Source organism: Meleagris gallopavo, chromosome 7, assembly GCF_000146605.3.
Source record: "Meleagris gallopavo isolate NT-WF06-2002-E0010 breed Aviagen turkey brand Nicholas breeding stock chromosome 7, Turkey_5.1, whole genome shotgun sequence".
Classification (NCBI taxonomy): Eukaryota; Metazoa; Chordata; class Aves; order Galliformes; family Phasianidae; genus Meleagris; species Meleagris gallopavo.
The window spans coordinates 15,624,250-15,642,457 of NC_015017.2; the positions used below are offsets into that span (position 1 = coordinate 15,624,250).

At 39.8% G+C, this 18,208-nt stretch overlaps 1 long non-coding RNA gene across 3 annotated transcripts in view; it reads left to right on the forward strand.

Moving 5' to 3' along the window:
• The first annotated feature begins 6 nt into the window (after window positions 1–6).
• LOC109368526 overlaps window positions 7–18,208 on the forward strand; it is a 72,327-nt gene continuing 54,125 nt past the window's right edge. Inside the window, exons 1-3 of one of the 3 annotated variants that reach the window (XR_002116648.2) lie at window positions 7–2,693; window positions 3,727–3,866; window positions 5,833–5,949. This is a non-coding gene — a long non-coding RNA (uncharacterized LOC109368526). Of the gene's footprint in view, window positions 3,867–5,832; window positions 5,950–18,208 lie in introns of all 3 variants that reach the window. The other 2 variants (XR_004160312.1, XR_004160313.1) reach the window with 2 other exon arrangements.

The window sequence follows — 18,208 nt, forward strand, 5'->3', positions numbered from 1 at the left end:
CGCCTCCCTCGGCGCGGGGCGGGGTGGAGCTGCTGCCCTAAGGCGAGGTTTAACCTTCGGGAGACCGCCGTCCGTCAGGATGCGTCTTGTCCTTTAACGGCGCGCACGGCGGTGTAGCGACACCGTCACGGGCAGGGTGGGCGGCTGACCGAAAGCCTTGCCCACGAGTTTGCATGCGAGGAGGAGTCGTGCAACGGCAGTGGCGAGCGGGGCTGCGCGGGTTTGAAGAGCAGTTGATACCGCAAAGGAATGCAGCGTGCAGAGTGTGCTTTAGGCTTTGCGAGCAACTGATATAATTTGCTGGAAAATTGAATTTGGGGGCACAGAGGAAAATCAAATCAGGGACAGAAAAGTGATAAGAATGCTGAGCAAGGTCTTGTCTTAGGATTCACAGACGGAGACTGATTTTGCAGCTGTAGGAGTGGCAGAGCGCTCCCAGCTGCCTGGAAAACAAAATCAAGAAATGAGGAGGTACTGGAAGGCATATTTGTGGTTGCCCTTGTTTTCTTTCCTGGAAACCAGGAGTCCACACTGGGGAAATTAGCACACTGTCCTGGTCCTTTCACGTAGCTCAAACCTTGCTGTATGTTACCCCAAGGCTGGCCTCCAGGCTGGGTGTGGAAGGTGCTTCTGGTGAACAGGTGTGATGGCATTGCCTGGTGCCCATCGCCAGAGCAGCCCTATGGACCATGATGCAAGGCACAGCAGGTTCAGGTTCGCAGTGCCGTGTTTTACATTTGGCATTCTCTCTTTGTGAAAATGTCTGTTATTGGCAAAGGGGCAGCGTTGGCTGGGGCTACTGATTAGCAATGGACCACACAGCTAGATATGTTCCTGTGACACTGCGTTTGCAGCCACTGACATGTGCAGGAGTACTGTGAATGCTTTATAAAAAAATAGTGAAGAGAAATGGGAGTGGAAATTAGGAGATGAGAAGTTTGTAGAAATGACTCGTTGTGACAACTGCATGCGAAGGTGAAAGATACTCAACACCTTAGACGTGGAAAGAGCTCAAATCTGTTTGATGAGAACTTCCATGTGGATATTTTGATGTTAAAAGGTAGACTCTGTATGAAGTCAGTACAGAATCAAGTTTTTAATAGGAAAGCTGCTTAGCCTCTATGAGGCCCCATCATTGTCTCTTTGAAATGTTCAGAATGACAGAACTGATAAGAAATGAACGCTTCGGGATTTTATCATATTTGGAACATTTTTCAAGCGAAGTGTGTTGTTAGAAATGATCATCTGTGAAAATGCCTTAAGAAAACTGATCATTTTTTGCATGACATAATTCTGTATTGATTCTATATTCCACAGAATGCAGTATCATCTTGGTTGATCACTGTACAGTAAAAGGCTATAGTTTAGCTCAAACAGCATTCTGGAGGCAGGCTGTACCTTTCCTGCATGGGATTTTTCCTTAGGATGTTGCCCCCTTAGAGGGCAGAAATTGGAGCTCTTTCTGCATTTACATACTCCTCCTTCAACAAACTGAGGAGGGGGGAAGCGAGTGCAGCCATGGTTTGTGCCCTGGAAGGTCTTTGCCCAGCCACAGCTGTCACCAGCCAGGTGTCACAGGTCTGTGATGCCTTACCAGGAAATAGTGGCGGTGTGATAATATGAAATATGATGCTTTCCTCTTCTGCCTGTTTCCTTGCCTTCTCAGTCCGTGAACTTTCAGAAATAGCTGACTACAACCCTTCATCTCACAGAGAGAAAAGTCTTATATCTCCCTAATAAAATGAGACATCTAAAGGGAGCTGGGAATCCTCTTGGGTGCAAAGGGAACTCATCATAGCAAACTGCTGTTAAATTTGGCTTTAAAATTTTGTGGTTCAGCTGACAAATCTACAGATGTCAATACCAGCAGCACTGATGCAAGAAGCACTGGCAATCTTTGAGAAGACATCTAACAATTGCAGCAGAGACAAATTGGGAGCCAGTTGCATTTTGTCCTCCTCATACATGGCACACACCCTCAGTAGTGAGCTGCTCAGGCAACAAATTGCTGACAGGTGTGCAACGACAAGCCTGTCTAGATAGGCTTAAATCATCCCGGATGGCTGCACTTGTGTATTTACAGTCAGCACAAGCATCAATTTGAGAGAATTTAGCTAGGATACCCAGTACTTGAAAATATCTTTAAAAACAAGCAAGCCAACATGTTCAACTGGAGTTGTTTGCCACTGGCCTGCTAACTTTCTGTAAGAGGTGTGGGCAGACAGGTGTAACAGGCTATGGGGAAACATCAAATGTGTACCAGAAGGAATCTGTGAATACATTATTTTTTGTTTTTGTGTTTTGTTTAAACTGCCACATGTAACAGCTTTGGTGATTTCCATGTTTTAAGAATGAGCAATGGATGTTCTAAACCCTGCTGTAGAAAAGGTGTTGGAGTCTCAAAAATTGCTGTTTTGTGTCGTCGCCCAATGCTAGTAAAGACACAGAGCGAAGGAGTATCTTGCAGCTGCTACAAGATGAGACTTAATGAAGCCAATCCCTCCTTCAAGAATCTGTATCCGTTTCTCTACTTGGCAGATTAGATATGAGTTCAGTGGAGAACTGTACTTCTTTGGAGAGTTAATTCTATCTTCGTTTGTGAATTTATGCATCGAATAAATAAAACATGAACAGCAGCAATGTGATCATTCACCTGAGATGTGTCCATCCTGAATCAAAGTAAACTGTGGCAGGTAGAATGGCTCTCCTGTACTTCTGCTAACCTAGCCAATACAATGGTACTGGTGACAGAAGGCTTTAAGCAAGATAATATCTGTCTGTTTTATATGGGTGACAATCAGATGATAATACATTCAGGCTGCTGAACTGAATTTGTGCAGGCAAATGAGATTCCTTTGCCTGTTAACCTGCAGTTATAGCCATTGTCCTGGGCACAGTTGTTCTAAATAAAATCACAGGTGTCAAAGTCTTCATCTGCTTTGCTCTTAGTAGCAGAACACAGCTTGTGGCAGCTGAGTTTCTGGTGCTTTCAAGCTGATTTTGAGGGCCATATAAAAATAAGTTGTTTGTTTAACCCGAAGTAAGCAGAGAAGGAAGTCTTTCACACAAATGGTAAAGATCCTCAATTCAGGCCCTTTAATGTAGCAGAAAAGAGTCATAAAAGTCTCAGTTTTGCAGTAAAAGGGTTCCTTTGATGTAGGGAATGTGCTTTGTAGATATCTTCTAAACTCCAGTACAAGGTACGTGTGCTGAGGAGCACGTGTTCTAGATGGAAGTGCTGTGGAGTGCAGGCAGCATCACGGCCCCTCAGAGGAAGGACTGTGGGGAAGCTTGTAGAGTTTAGTTTTAATCTATGCATGACTAAAGTAAGGTAGCAGACTTAGTAGAGGTTTCATAATAACAGACTGTGTATAATGGGGAATTTTGTTAAGGCACCTTACGCTTAATTTTTTAATCTCAATTATTTCATATATTTTATGTAAAAATAGCAAAGATCTCAACAGCATCCATGTTCCTGCAGCAGTTGCCGTTCATTCATGCAGAAACCCTTTCTCTATCAAGTAGACTTCAAACGAGCTTGTTTTCCCACTTTAGTCAGTTTGTATTCAGTGCAACTATTCTGAACTTTTTATAATCATTTTTTATTCCGTGTTCTCATCTGCTAGCTCCATGTTTCAAGTAAATGGAGTGTTGTTTGTGTGTGGTTTTGGAGAAGTTGTTTTTTTCCAAAATTCAGAATGTGCATATCTTTTCTTAATCCCACAGGTAAAATCCAGCCTTTCATTTCTGTTGGAATGCAACTGGCCAACCTCCCTTACCCTCTGAGCCACCTTACAGGGTAAAGGGGCTATGAACTTTGCAGAGGTTCACAAGTGGCACCTGATATCCCATCAGTCTGCTGCAAGGTAGGGTTCAACTGGGCTGGACTGGGTTGGAAGCTGAATCCTTAAATAGCCCAGAAATGTTGGAGTAAGGGATTCGCTGCCCCGCTCCCTGCCTCCCACTTCTCGGGGTTCAAATTAATCAGTATCTCTGTAGAAGAACAGCGGTACCTTGATTATGTGGCATAACCCTAATGTGAAAACAGCTTCCAGGTCAAGAAAGGCAGACTTCAGGGGACTCTGGCCCTATCTATGGCAGTGATGTGTTTTTGAAAGCCTTTACTTTCATTAGCAAACCTGTTCAAATTCTAAATTGTCTATCAGACTAAACTAGTACAGTTCAGCTTCTAGAAAGAGGTAGCTGCTGAAGCGTGTATTTTCCACTTACAAAAGGCTCCAGCTTCAAACATGATGATGCTTTTCTATCATCTGCTTCTTTAGCAATGGAATATTCCACGGAAATAACTTGATGTGTGTGAATTTCCATTAAAGCGTATTACTCCTGTGCACTAACATTTTTACTGAATTAGTCAGCCCTGTTCCGTATAAGTGGTAAAGAGGCAGTCCTGGTTATAGGAAGGGATCCTTTAAAAAGAAACAATGACAAATGTAACCATTTAAGTGTGGTAGGGAATGCTGTGTAAAAAATCATTTGCATTTCTGCCCCACAGTAATGCCCTTGTTTCTAGAATCTGCAAGACAGCAGAATAGGTGGCACAAAGCATCAAAGTCTTTTTTATTATTTTACGAAATGGTCTGCATTGTGCCAGTGGCGGAAAGGACGAGAGGAAAAAATACTTCTATCAGGTTGCATGCAAGAGCTTCGTGATATATTTAGAAACAAGCAAATGACGGAAAAATGCAGAATGTAGTTGAGGTCGCTTATTAACACTTTGTCTGAGTGCAGAATAAGGAAAAATGCAAGATTCTGCAGTGAATACATGAATATTTAACAAATCTGAATGAAGATAAATTGAGGAAATCTTTCAATAAAGACAAACAAATACATCTTTATTCTTTATAACATAGGCAATAGCTTTGTATTTCACATGGCCAGCTATGCTTTATGTAATAGGGTGAATATGTATTGCTAACTGTGTGGATACTGTTGAATTGAGAAAATACGTTTTTAAATTCCCATAATGGAGGAAGGCAGCATGTCTGAGGTTACTAGCATTTTAGATTATTATTGCTGAAGATATTTTTTACATCATTAGTTTTTAATATAGATGGTCTTTGCTTCTGTCTTATAATTCACTGTGGATGGGAGACTGAAGATACAGCACTTGGTTGTATAGAACGTAGTTCTGCTAGAACTAAGCAGATATTTCATGAATTTTTACATATATCTGATAGAAGCAGTTTTTGACATTTTTGTTTAAACACCCATCAATTCCAGTCTTTCTCCATGTAAGACAAAAGCAACAAAATCAGCATACAATTTTTTTTAATTTGGGCAAATAAATTTTATTTCTATACTGACATTTGTCAAGAGAAAGTGAACATTATCTAACAGTCTATAGCAAGGATCTGAGTGCATTTCTTCACCTCTCCTTTACATTCCCACACAGATACAGCATGGGTTTGTTTATTTTCTTTTTTTCCAAAAGAGAGGAGCGTGTAGGTCAGAGGTGCTATATTACATAAAACTGCTATATAAAGTTTGTCCACTAGGTGGTCCTTAAAGACATATTTAAAGAGGTTGGTTCGTGCTTTCATCCTATGTATGAAGTCCTTCTTAAAGCAGGTAATTCAGTTAACAGTGTAGCAAGGCAGCTTACTGAAGCAAATCCCTACCTACATGAAGAAATCCTCATTTGCAGCTCACATACTCTGTTCATATTCTGGGGACACCAAACACTTGGAAATAACGAGTTTCATTGGCATTGGGGTGATGCAGGAAAAGGAAAAAAAAACACCATAGTCAAAAATAGACAAAATTACAATATACAGCACTGACAGGAATATAACTAAATATTTGCATTCCTAGCACAATGCTTTTATTTTGAGACTACTGGAGATGAAATCTGGGAATCTTCTGTGTGCCAAAGTATTCCTGTAGAACATGGAGCTCCATCAGAATTGAGTGGTGTGAAACTGCTCTGAGGTATGTGCAAGAAGGGACTTCTCTAGACAGCTACATCACACAGAGCCACTTGTTTTGTTGCTTGTACTAGCTATTTCCAACCTGGAAAGAAGCATCTTAACTATAGATGGCATGTGCAGATGAAGGAAACCACTTACAATTATGTTGTGGAATGAAATATGTAGTGGATAACATCCACTACAAAAAAAATGAGATGCATCAAGAAGAATAAAAAAATTTCACACCATTCTGAACTTTAGGTATGACAAAATTGGAAGAAAAAATATAGGAATTTACACCCACTGAACAGGCAGTGATCATGAGAACGAAGTAAAAATATTTTTGTCCATCTCTCATACATGCCAAATGGTCTTGTAATTAAACCTAATTATACAGTAGACGCATTTTTCCAAGAGTTCTGTAAATAAGTGTTAGAAATTAAAGTTTTCAAACACATTCTTTGAAGTTATATTCTTATATTTTATGATAAAAAAGGAAACCATGAGTCCATGAAATAGGTCTGCAGTAATTATGTTCCTTTTTTACTATATTGCTGTAATTTTTTTAGTGTGGTAATGGTAAATTTCTAAATAGATTGTACTAAGTTCCATATCCATTTCTGACTTACTTCTGATTTCGATTGTGTGAAGTATGATTCCATTAGTCATTATCGATTAATATGAAACGTAGCTTTGTTAATGAAAGGAAAAATAAGAATGAAGTTATAGAATGTAATGAGGTTTAGAAAGGAGGTTGCTTCATTTCATAGCAGTTCTGCTGAAAATTGTGCCAAGATTGGCAGTTCTAAGTTGCGTGTTGCTTGCAGTACAAACTATGCCAAACCAAAACTGTGGGAAGGCAGGTGTGTGGGAACCGTTAGGTCGCAGCCTGAACCAGTGATTGAGCACCTGGTGAAGAGGTGTGGCCAGCCCTGGGAGCACAGGTGCAAGCAATTCATCTGTGCAACCCTGAGCCCACCCCTCCCTAAGCTCATTTAAGGGCTGGTAGCCCCAGAGATCACCTGTTTTGAGAGTTTCTAGGGAGCCCTGATCCTCAGAAAAGGTAAGCTACTCCTTTATTACTGCTGTCTTTTTTGTGGGAGCTGAAACTGGTTAAAGGCAACTTTATCAGCTACCTTTTGTCCTTGCAGCTAGTGACTTGGTATTCCTATCCTTTTCTGAGCAGGGCTTCTTGCTGTAAACCAGTACATTTGCTTAGGTATTAAAGAAGTTACTCCTGCAATAGGGAAATGGATACATCATACAGAGAATAAGAGTGGGGATGTATGTTTTTCTTACTACCATTTCTGGTTTCAACTGAGCTAAAAAGTTGAGTGTAGTTGTAATATTTTCCCCAAACACTTCTCAAAGAGAAATCACCACTTGCTCCAATGACCTTTTGATAGTCCATGCTAGTTAACTGATAGGCTTCCAGTATTCAATGCAAGTGTTCTTGGAGGCAAGGCAAGCTACACCATCCTGTGGGTGAAGTTTAGATTGGAAGAATTATTTAAATTGGCATTGAGTCAAGATTCAAGCTTGCATAGGGCTTATAAGAGATATCTATTTATGCAACTTGTACTTTATAATAGTTGACTTCTTGAAGGAAAACTGATAAGCACTGAGCAAAAGAACTAGAAAGGTAAATCCAACAGAATCACTTTCAATTTTTGATATTCTGGTACAACATATTCAAAGTAAAAGACACATAGGAAATAAATAAAAACACTTTTCCACTTTCTTCCCTGCAACAGAAGTACTGCTTCCTATTTATTCAAATCTTTACATAGTAAAAATAAGGTGTAGCCTTTGAATGCAAAAAGGCTGTTGCATTAGCTTCTGAACAGAGAACTATCCTCCAACTCCAGCTTCTAATTTCCTCTTCCTGTCCCATATATAAAACAGCTGGGTGTGGTTGTCTAATGAGACCATCTCCCTTAGTCTCACAGACTGCTTACCCCTTCCTGCCTCTCATTTGAGTTTCACTGTGTGTAGGGGGCAAGGAGTGAGGTGAATAATTTTGGTCTGGTTTCACGTGGCTGTTTTAATCCTGACGTTTTGAAGTCTCTTAGAAACCAAGAGAGTAATGTGTTCATTCTATCAGAAAAACTGAAAAGAAGACGCAATGAGAGAGAAGGAGCAACTTGAGACATACGTAAGGAGAAACCTCTGAGCCAAAGCTAGAAGAGGGAGCGTTGTAACTTTGTCTTGCCACAAGGGAAAGCTATTTTAGGTAAATGAGTTACAGAAACTGCAATCTAGTTATGGTACAGAGGTGTCCCACAGAAAACTAGAGAAAAGAATCTGAGTGTGTGTCTAAAGGATCAGTTAAAGAAATAAGGTAATTGAGTTGAGGCAGTATTAATAAAAGTATGAGACAGTAAGTATTTGAGCATGTGCTGTGAATGCTTAAGAATAATACATAGAATGCATGAAAATGAAATGACTGTGAGGTATAGCTAGGAAAAAATCACTTGAAGTGCTAATGACAGCATCTTTATTGAATTTGAAGGAGGAGGTGAGATTGGAGAGGATTTTAAATGGAAGTAGTGTCAAAAAACTACTCTGTGGTATTAATACCACAGAATGAGCTTAGAGATTAAAAGAGAAGTTAACTGTTGTGTTCCTGTATGGAGTTCATAGTATTTTTCTGAGTTGGTTCTTCTCCATTTTGTTTTGTGGGGATTGTTTGGTTGGATGATCTGTTATTGGATTTTTTTGTTTTCTTTTTAGGACAAAGGTTTCTCTGTATTTTCTTTAGAAAAGAGTTTAAGGGAAAAGATGTGCAGGGACCTGTGGGGAAATCTCAGGAGAAGAAATAGGAGATTGTGTAGTGGTTGGAGGAAAACATGTCTTCTATGGATACTAAATGGAAGAGACCTGGGGAACAATCTCTGAAAGCGAAGTAGTGAACAGATAAGAGGAAGATCAAGTCAGGCTCTATCAAGCCCCTTCTGAGAGACTGATACAGTCTTGTGCAGTGAAAAGGGCAGTGGAGACAGAGAATAGTTGTGGTCGCTAAAGTTTGCAGTCAATAAATGTATTTCTGCTGGGGGGAAGTGTTCTGCTGGGAGAAGACCAAGAGAGGAGATAGATTTTAGGTGGGGAAAGCCATTCTGGCCACAAGCTCTTGCCAGAGACATTCCTGAACACTAGAGTAGGGGTGGAGGAAGCAGATGTTTGAGGGACTTGGCAAAATGGACAAAAATGTTGAGGCACAGAAGAGCTGAGAGGGGGAAAGAGTGAGCAACATGCAGTGAGAATCCTCCTCAGTTTGAGGGGTCCCGAGAGCCAATCCAAAACTGCCGGCCCTTTGCTGACCCTAGGCAGGTCTTGCTCTTGAGAAATGTCCTTTAGGAAAAGAAGCAACATATGTCCAAGTATAACAAGGCAACTCAGCGTTTGTCTGGAAAAACGATCACAATTGTGATCTTCTTATAGATTATAAGATAATCTTGTAACTATCATTGCAACCAATGTCGTTAACAGCAAAGAGAGCCACATTGGGGTGTTTGCTGGGGGGAAGGAATCCAGAGAATGATGTTCGATTCCTGTGCTTCTCAGCAGCCTCCCATTCCAGGGGGTTACCAACTGAGCAGGGGGAAAAAGAGAAGGGAGCCCTGGCAGCTTCAGGCAGTGTGGTTAGGTAGAATTGAGCAAGGACTTAAAACCAAAAGCAAAAGCAGCCAGTAGTCAGTACGTTATTTTTCTCACCTTGTCAAGTGTTCTGCTGGTCCTAGTTATAAGGAAGGCTAAATAACCATGGCTGCAGCTGATTAGCTTGCCTCTACAAAATAAGAGAAGAACTGTTCTTTACTTTTTTTCCTGTTTCACAATGTGATGGTATTCCTCAGCAACATGTTTCCCATCAAACATGGATTCCCATTTTATGAACTCTTCCTCATTTTAGTAAAAGAATCATGATTTGGCAAGATTTTCTAGCGCAAAAGTTAGATCTGGCAAGCACATCTGTAAACATTCAGCTCTGTTTGACTCAAGGGAATTCCATCTGTGAATGTTACATGTAGGAGTCAAATGCTGAGATGGAGCAGGATATTCTCAGCACCTATTTATAGAGGGATGTATAAAGTTCTATAAACCCTGCCACGTGTGACCAAGGCTGCATGACTCAAATATTGAACGTTAGCATGCAAACAGCTTAAAAGCTAGTATAATTGAACATAAAGGCACCTTCACAAAATATATTGAGTCCCTTATTTCACATTTCATCCAGTACGGACGGGCCACCTTATCCCTTGTGTTGCTGGACTTTAGTCAAACATACTGCTACACATGAAAGGATAATGCTCTTCTAAGGAGAGAAGCCTTTTGTATATTCACCATGTATTCTTTAAGACACGCAAACCAAAATAGTGAAAGACGTCTTACATTTTTTCATGTGAGAATCCAGTGTGTCATACAGAATATCTTATTCTGTCATCCTATGTTATACTTCTTAATTTTCAGTCCCGAATATCCTTTGTTACACGTATGTTTTTGTTTAAAGATTATTTTTGGATAAAAGAATGGCTTTGCTGAGCTGTGCTGCTCTTAGCATTTCTTTTTACAGATGCGGTTCTAATAGCTTTGTAAGGATTGTAAATTCCTTTCTCTCTTTGCCCTGTGCTTTCCCCAAAAGTAGTACAATTTCTGTGGAGTCATAGTGGAGCTGTGATAAAGCCTTGGTTTTGCTGCTTGAGAATGCTTCCAAGGGATACAACTGAAAGTCAAAGTCAGATTGAATAGGCAAGTGTCTGTTCTACTGACCTGTTCCGGTGGCTGTGATTTGTGAAGAAAATTGGTAGAGCAAGTGCAGTGTTTCATTGCAATCCTAACCTAAAGTGATGATGTTTAAGCTGTGTTGAGATGTGGTGTTGCAAACTCCTTTTTCCCTCCTTGCAACCTCCCTCCAGTGTTCATTCTCCTCCCTTAGCCCCCACCCTCTTCCTTCTTTGAGAGCCAGTTTCAAATTAAGGCGGGGGACTCACCAATGCCTGGCTGCTGGTGTCTGCTGTCGAAGCGCTGGCTGAATCCCAGTGTGGTCGGTGATCTGAGGTTCATGTATTCGTGTTGAGGTCAGTCATGCAATGCCTTCACAAAGCAGTATAGGATAGAACATGGGCCATGGCCTTGCTCACCCTTGGAACTGCAATCACAGAGGAATTACTGTAGTGCTGCTGCCTTCAGCTTGGTGAGCTTAAGCAAAGGCTTGTCCAGGCAGTTTGCATGCTAGGCAAGTTTCAATGACAGCATGGGTTCAGACTTGAAATATAAGTGAGACTGGGGTGCCTCTGGGTCCTCCCTGCATATGTGTTTTGCATAGTATGCCTTTTTCAATGAGGAACTCCCTCAAAACAGATATATGGCCTGACGCTTAGAAGAGTGGCAGGCAAGATTTTGGAGTCAGCTAAAACGTTTGTAGGAGTCTGGAACCACTTTAGAGGCTGATAGATAAGAAGTTAGAAACATCTGAAGCTTTGAGGAGGAAAATAAGATTTATGGTGACTGTGAAGAGCAGGAAATCGAAACTGTTAAGAAACCAGCTTCAGGTCATCATAAAGTTCTGATCCCTAGTTTCACATTAAGGAACAGAATGCTACTAGAAAATCCTGCCTGCGGTAATAAATAAAATTAATAATTAGCTACTATATACTGCTTTTCATCTATAGATCTCTGTGATAAGAAGAACATAGTGAAAGTCTAATTTATTGCAACTAAATAGTTGACTGTTAAACATTTCTTTTTGTGAGACTGTAAATTCTACCTGTTGACATAAGCTCAATCTTAGCTGCTTTCTGGGCTGGATTGCTTCATCATTTGGAATTAACTCCTTGCAGACATTTACAAGAGTTACTGTTTCTTGCAAGTGTATTATGAAAAGGAGAAATCCCAAAAGAGAAAGAGAGAAATAAATTGGCGAAACGCTTTGGTGCTAATTGTAAGCGTGGCCACATTTATTGTTATACAAATCAATTAGGGCTGTGTTTTGTGAGTCTTAATTGGGGAAATCTGCTATTTATTTATTTCTTTTTCTGCAAAATTTGGTATTAGAACATGCCATATTTCAATCACATCATTTGCCTACTACTGTAGGAAACATTTTTTTTTTTTAGTACACACTGAAAATGTAAGACTATGTTACAAGGTGTACCCACTTGTATCATCTAATATAAGTAATAAATTCTGAAGAGCCTGTTGAAATAAAACACTAGTGAGAATTCTTGTATTACTTACAGGCTTTGGAATTTGCCCTCTGTTTAACCACAGATTTTTTGCTTCAATTCTGAAAAATGATAAATAATTTGAAGCTCCTTTGTTTTAATTGTCCCAACAGGAGACCTTTCACATGAGCTTTTGGGTTCACTTTCAAATTTGCTTTACATTGAATGAGGTTCTTTACAGTTGTCCAAAAGTAGTTGCCCAAATTATGAGTTTGTGTTGCAACACACATTTGTGTTATATATATTTATATATGGTGCATGTGTCAAAAAAAACCTTTAAAAGAAAAAGTAATAGCGTAATTTGTGACTGACAGCTTATTGTTATACTGAAAGTGTGAAGAGGATACTGTCTTTATTCTGTCCTTTAGTATAGTTTGTTTGGGCAGTGAATGGAGAGAATGTCCCTAAATGTAGCTGGAAGCTCCACTCGTTGAAGCAAGCTGGAATTAATGTGCTGAGATAGATCTGGTGGCTCAGTGTGATCCCAGAAAGTAGGCTGGTGACTGAGCTGCTGAAGCTTCTACTTAGAAAACTGTGGAGAAAAGGCAGATGGAAGCATGAGTTCAAATGTTTCATTTACATAAGTCATTGGTGTTTTTGCCAGATTTCTTTTTAAAGTCTGATGGAAGTCATATGAAGATGTATATCATCTTTTTGAATTAAATATGACATGAATACTGGCTGGTGACAATGCTTAGGCTTATTGTGGCCTTGATCCAAAGCCAAGCAGATGTTTATGAAGAGTTCAGATACAAATAAACTTTGTAGCTGTGTCACATTAGTGAAATAAAGGTGTGCTAATGTGCTTTGTCTAGGGAGGACTTGTTAAATCATTAGACCAAAAGAATTTCCCTGGCCTCTCAGTGAGGTCATCCTGGCAACCAAAAGGACTGGGCTAATGAGGATAGCCCTGAACGTGTTTTTCCTTGGTGAGGAAAAACTAGCTAGAAGGAGTGAGAGTGGCAGGGAAGTTGCAAGGAAACAGAATGTCTGTTGTTGGAACAAAAGGAGAGGGACTGCAGTGAGCAGTACTGCTTTGGTGATCTTTTTGTGGGAGGGGAGAGAAGGAATTTCTAAAAATAGTAAAATATGATCGTCCAGTACTGGCTTTTGTTACCATCACTCACTTGAGTTCTGCTTTCAAGATTTATTATATCACTCTTAAATCTCTTGGAGTCATTACAATCTTGCCTTTCATCTAGTCTGTATATAAATAATTGATCATCATAAGGATTGAAAACTGTGGAAATGAAGACAGCTTAACACAGATATTCTTTATGACATCAATTACAAGGGGAATCATTTGATGAGAACAGAGAATATTTCAAATGGTACAATAATGCTGGCTTCTAAAATTACTTTGTATTTGAAATGAAATGTGTATGCTGATTGGTTCTGTTGCCAGTTTATGGAGAAAGTATATTATGGTTCAATGAAAAAGATGGTTAATTATCTGCACGCAGGGCTTGCTTCACCCCTCCCTGCTTCTCTTCTGCTCTCATACAACTCTGTTGAAGTAGCTGTGTACAAATGGAGTAATGCAGTGGTGAATCAGGCCTGTGTTTTGTAAGTAATTTATTGCAAGCATTTGCAGTACTGAGAGGGGAAACATTCAGGCGTGTTCATTGCTGAGTTTTAAACTCCCAGAGCTGCGTTCAGCTGGCAGCAGTCGCATGTCACAGAGTTAGACACTGAGCATGGCAGCTATGACAGTAGCTGAGCACGTTTGTTGTATTAAGACCTGGTAGTATGCTAAAAGACTGTAAACAGTATCATTAAGCATGCTGAAAGGAAGTTGAAGTTCAAGTGATTTTTTTTTTTTGGATGCTTTATGTAGTGTTGACTGTTAAACTTACACATTTGGTTAACTGGAGAGAATGCTTCCTCTCCCATTTGTTATTTGTCATGCTGATAATTTGTGTCATTTCCCCATTCAAGCACTTGCAGGTGACACGTGGCTTGGATCAGTATTCAAACTACTGAGGGAAGCACAAGCAAGGTGTAGAAATATTCATGGTGCGCTAGGAAGTGCTCCTGGTTGTCTGCAGTGCTCATCTTCAGCTGCCAGGAGCATGCTGGATGTGTGCAGGGCAACAGTGCCATATTATACAACGTGTCTGTGGAAGAGGAGTGTGTCAGAAACTGCATTAGTCTGTATGAACAAGTAGTAGTGGCTGCTGTAATGGGGACTAAAAAAAAAATTAATCTCAGTATAATGTGTTAAGAGCTTGGCTTTATGAGCCATTTTTAGAACTAGACAACATCAAACAAAAATACTTGGCAGAATTGTTTTATGGTGGACGGTCTCGAGAAATGATAGGAATTGAGCTGTGAAAGTAGAGTTAAAGAACAATCCAATTAGCATGGGTGAGAAAGGCAGCATTAACTCCGGGTGTGTTTTGTGTGATATTTTCAGAACTATTTCACATTTTAAATACATCGTGTATCTGTTCCATTGCTATCTCATGTAAATCCTTTTTGCCTCAGTTTTGGTGGTTCTATTTTGTAACTGTTTATTGAGCTGGGATGAGAGAAATTGGAAACTGAATTTATGACAAACAAAAATTCATGGTGTTAGCTTAAATGTTAGCTTTTATCTTGCTGAGGATCCAATTCAAAAATACCACAGTGTGTGCTCTGAAATCAGGTAACTTTCAGACTGAAATATTTCAGTGTGATTTTTCCAGAGATAACAGATGAACAATTCATTTTTTAATTGTGGTGGTTTCTCTTTGTATCCTTTGACTTCCAGCCAAAATTATCCCAGTATGTCATGATAGGTTTTCTTATTGTTGTTTATTCCTATTGGGTAGTTGTCAGAAGCCCATCTTTCTTATGCCATCGGAGCAGTAGTAAGGATAGACACAAAACCTTTGGTTTGCAGTTAGAACTGTGCAGGAGTATGCAGACAGCTCTTTGATTCTGTTTAGCATATTAGAGTGTGTAAGGAGTTTGGGCAGAGATGCTTGATTTTGGAGTGAAACATTTTAGCATGATATACCCTGTTATGGTATTAGTTAGACAAAGTACTTACATCTCTTTCCCTAAAGGTACTAGATGCAAAACTCCATCAAACCTCTGCTTCCAGACAGGGCTTTGAGAGACCTTAAAAGACACTGCCTCTCCCAATTTCAAGTGATGCTTACAAGACAAGAGAAGAATATATTGTTCACAGAGAGACAGGAATAATGACCCACAGATAAACGTGGGTAGGTTCATCATGGAAGACTCCAGGGTTTATTATCCATGTAATTATTTCATTTATTCTGAGTTGTTTTCTAGACCTCTTCTTCCTCTATTTCTTTGTTTTGGTGGTGAACATATCTACATTGCAACAGTCTGAAGAATGCATGTATTGCATGTTGATCCTGGTAGATGATGGAAGTTTGTACAGCAAAGAGAAGTTCAGAAATGGACTGGGCAGCAGAAAGGATTGCTTATACTGACTGGAAAGCAACATCCGTTTTGGATATCACTTCATTGCACATTTTTCCAGACTAGGTTTGCACAAACCAGACTGAGTACATTTTCAGCTTTTGGTACTAAACAGTCACATTTAGAAGTTGAATTGTGATTTTATGTAAGAGAGACAAATGCCTATAATTAACGATAGGATTTCATTTCTAAGGGTTTGTGATTGCTTTGAGGAGTTAATGAGAACTACAGAGTGTAATACAATATCTTGATGATTTAGATAGTAGTTTATTTTCTGTATTCTTTCATTTGAGGCACTCAGGTATGAACAGATGTGCAGATGTTAGTCTGGTGTGTAGTGTGCCCAAAGGGAGAAGTGTAGATCAGGGATGATTTTTAAAACATTTCTTCTTAAGGTGTGGGATGTCATACCTTTAGGGGTTATCTTTCTGAAACTTCTAGATGACATTTCTAAACAGCTACTGAGAAAACAAGTCCTTCTGTTTAAATAATATCAAAAGGAAGCTGTGCTTAAGAAATGTAAGATCTATTCCCACTGCTGACAGATGTAACTTTTATTTGCTATTTTGGAAAATGCTTCAAGTTGTTTTTCCTTTCCCAGTCACAGCAGTGTCCTCTGGGAAAACAAGTAAGATGCTCTTGAATTTTTTTCCTTGTAGTTACCGACTCCTTCATTTAAAGGTGAAATGTTATAGGGGAGGAACCTCATATTTTTCATTGATTATGAATAGAGTCATAGAATTGCGTTGGAAGGTTGGAAAAGTCCTTAAAGATCATAGAATCCAACCACAACCTTACCATACTACCCTAACTAACAACCGTCTGCTAAATCCTGTCCCTGAGCACCACATCCAAACGGTTTTTGAACACATCCAGGGATGGTGACTCAACCACCTCCCTGGGGAGCTTATTCCAGTGCTTAACAACCCTTTCTGTAAAGATGTTTTTCCTGATACCCAACCTAAACTTCCCCTGACGCAACTTGAGGCCATTTCTCCTCATCCTGTCACCACTGAGAAGAGACCAACCCTGCTCTCACTGTAAGTATTCAAGCTCTTTGCTTGAATAGTGGTAGACATTCATATTCAAAGGGAATACATGAGAAATGTTAAGGAAATAATGAGGCTTGTCTATGCAAATTCAAGGACAAGTTACATCTGACAGCACTAATTATTGAACTTTTTCAGCTATTTCTTAAGCAGTTAAATCTAGTTACAATAATGCAACCTTTTAATGTTAGGCAGTTTCTGGATTTATATGTGCTTTCTAAGACCTAGCACTATATTCTCCATTGCAGTGATGTACGTAGCTCAAATCACGGATTGGGACATCACTGTGTACGGATGGAAGAAAAATACATTTGCAGTTAGTCACAGCCAGGACTGCATGCTGATGCAGTTTGGCTGGGGGGGTTGAATTTCTCTACTGCCTGGGTAGAGCTAGCCAGAGGACTATCATTTATTGAAAACTTGCCCCACATTGCAATAATAATCATCACGTGTTCTCAAGGTGTGTAAGATTCGCATCGTCAGCTTTAGCTGCCTGCAGTTTGTTGTCTGGGAATGTTCAGAAATGGATAAACTCAGGGCATCCTGGTAGAGCCTTGAAATCTTTATTCATGCTAAAGGGAGGATGGACAGCCAGTTCAAATGGGACTTTGGTAGCTTTTAGATGATTGAATTAAGTGAGCCTCACTCTGCCTTGTCAAAATGAGACCACTTTCTTATTATGACTTCATGCTTGTTTTTTCCCGAGTTTCCAGGCTGTTTCAGAAGCAAGGAGAGATTGCTTTTCCTCCCTACTCAGTGCCTTTAATGATTATTTGTCTGGCTTGCTGCTAAGCTTCTAGCATCCTGGAGCCTGTGAATTTTCAGACACAGTGGTGCCTTCCAGAAGGGAGCTGGACTTTTTCAGTATTGTCCTCACCAGCAATTCCCTAGTTTCTCCTCTGTTTTGTGGGAGTATGCACGAAGTCAGCCACTCTCTTAGACTAGATTTCAGGTTACCAGCTATAGTGTGCTTTATTTCTTGTTTATTATTTAGAGTTTTGCTGTGTAGTTGATCAGTAACATGAAATGTGAAATACATGTAGATGTGTGGGTACACACATACACGTGTTTAGCAGGTTATTTTATTGTTTGAACTGTGTGATGTTTATGTGTCTGTCAGAATGACAACAGAAATAGATGGGTAGAATCTGCTACTACTGTACGTGGCCTCCATCTCATCTCAGTCATCTGTAAAAGTGTGGGGCAGGGTCGAGGACGTAGACCACTTCAAAGGGATGTTTTAGACTAAAACTATTAGCAGTTGTAAAGCACTTGGGAATGTCTGTACGTGTATAAGTTTCAGCATTGTTGTAATGTTTGTTAAGAGCTTCTGAAGTTAAACAATTAACAATTTGTGCATTTAGAAGGATATAAGGATTTAGTGATGGGTTGTATGAACTTAATTCAACAAAATATTTAAAAGTATTACTGAACTCATAGACCTATTGGGCTAATAAAAGTATTTTCTTCAGCTGGTTCTATCTACCCAGATTGTCCAGATATTCACAAAAAAACGTAACTAATACTCCTATAAAGAGTGAAGCTGAGTACCTCCGTGGCGGAGCTTCTGGGATTA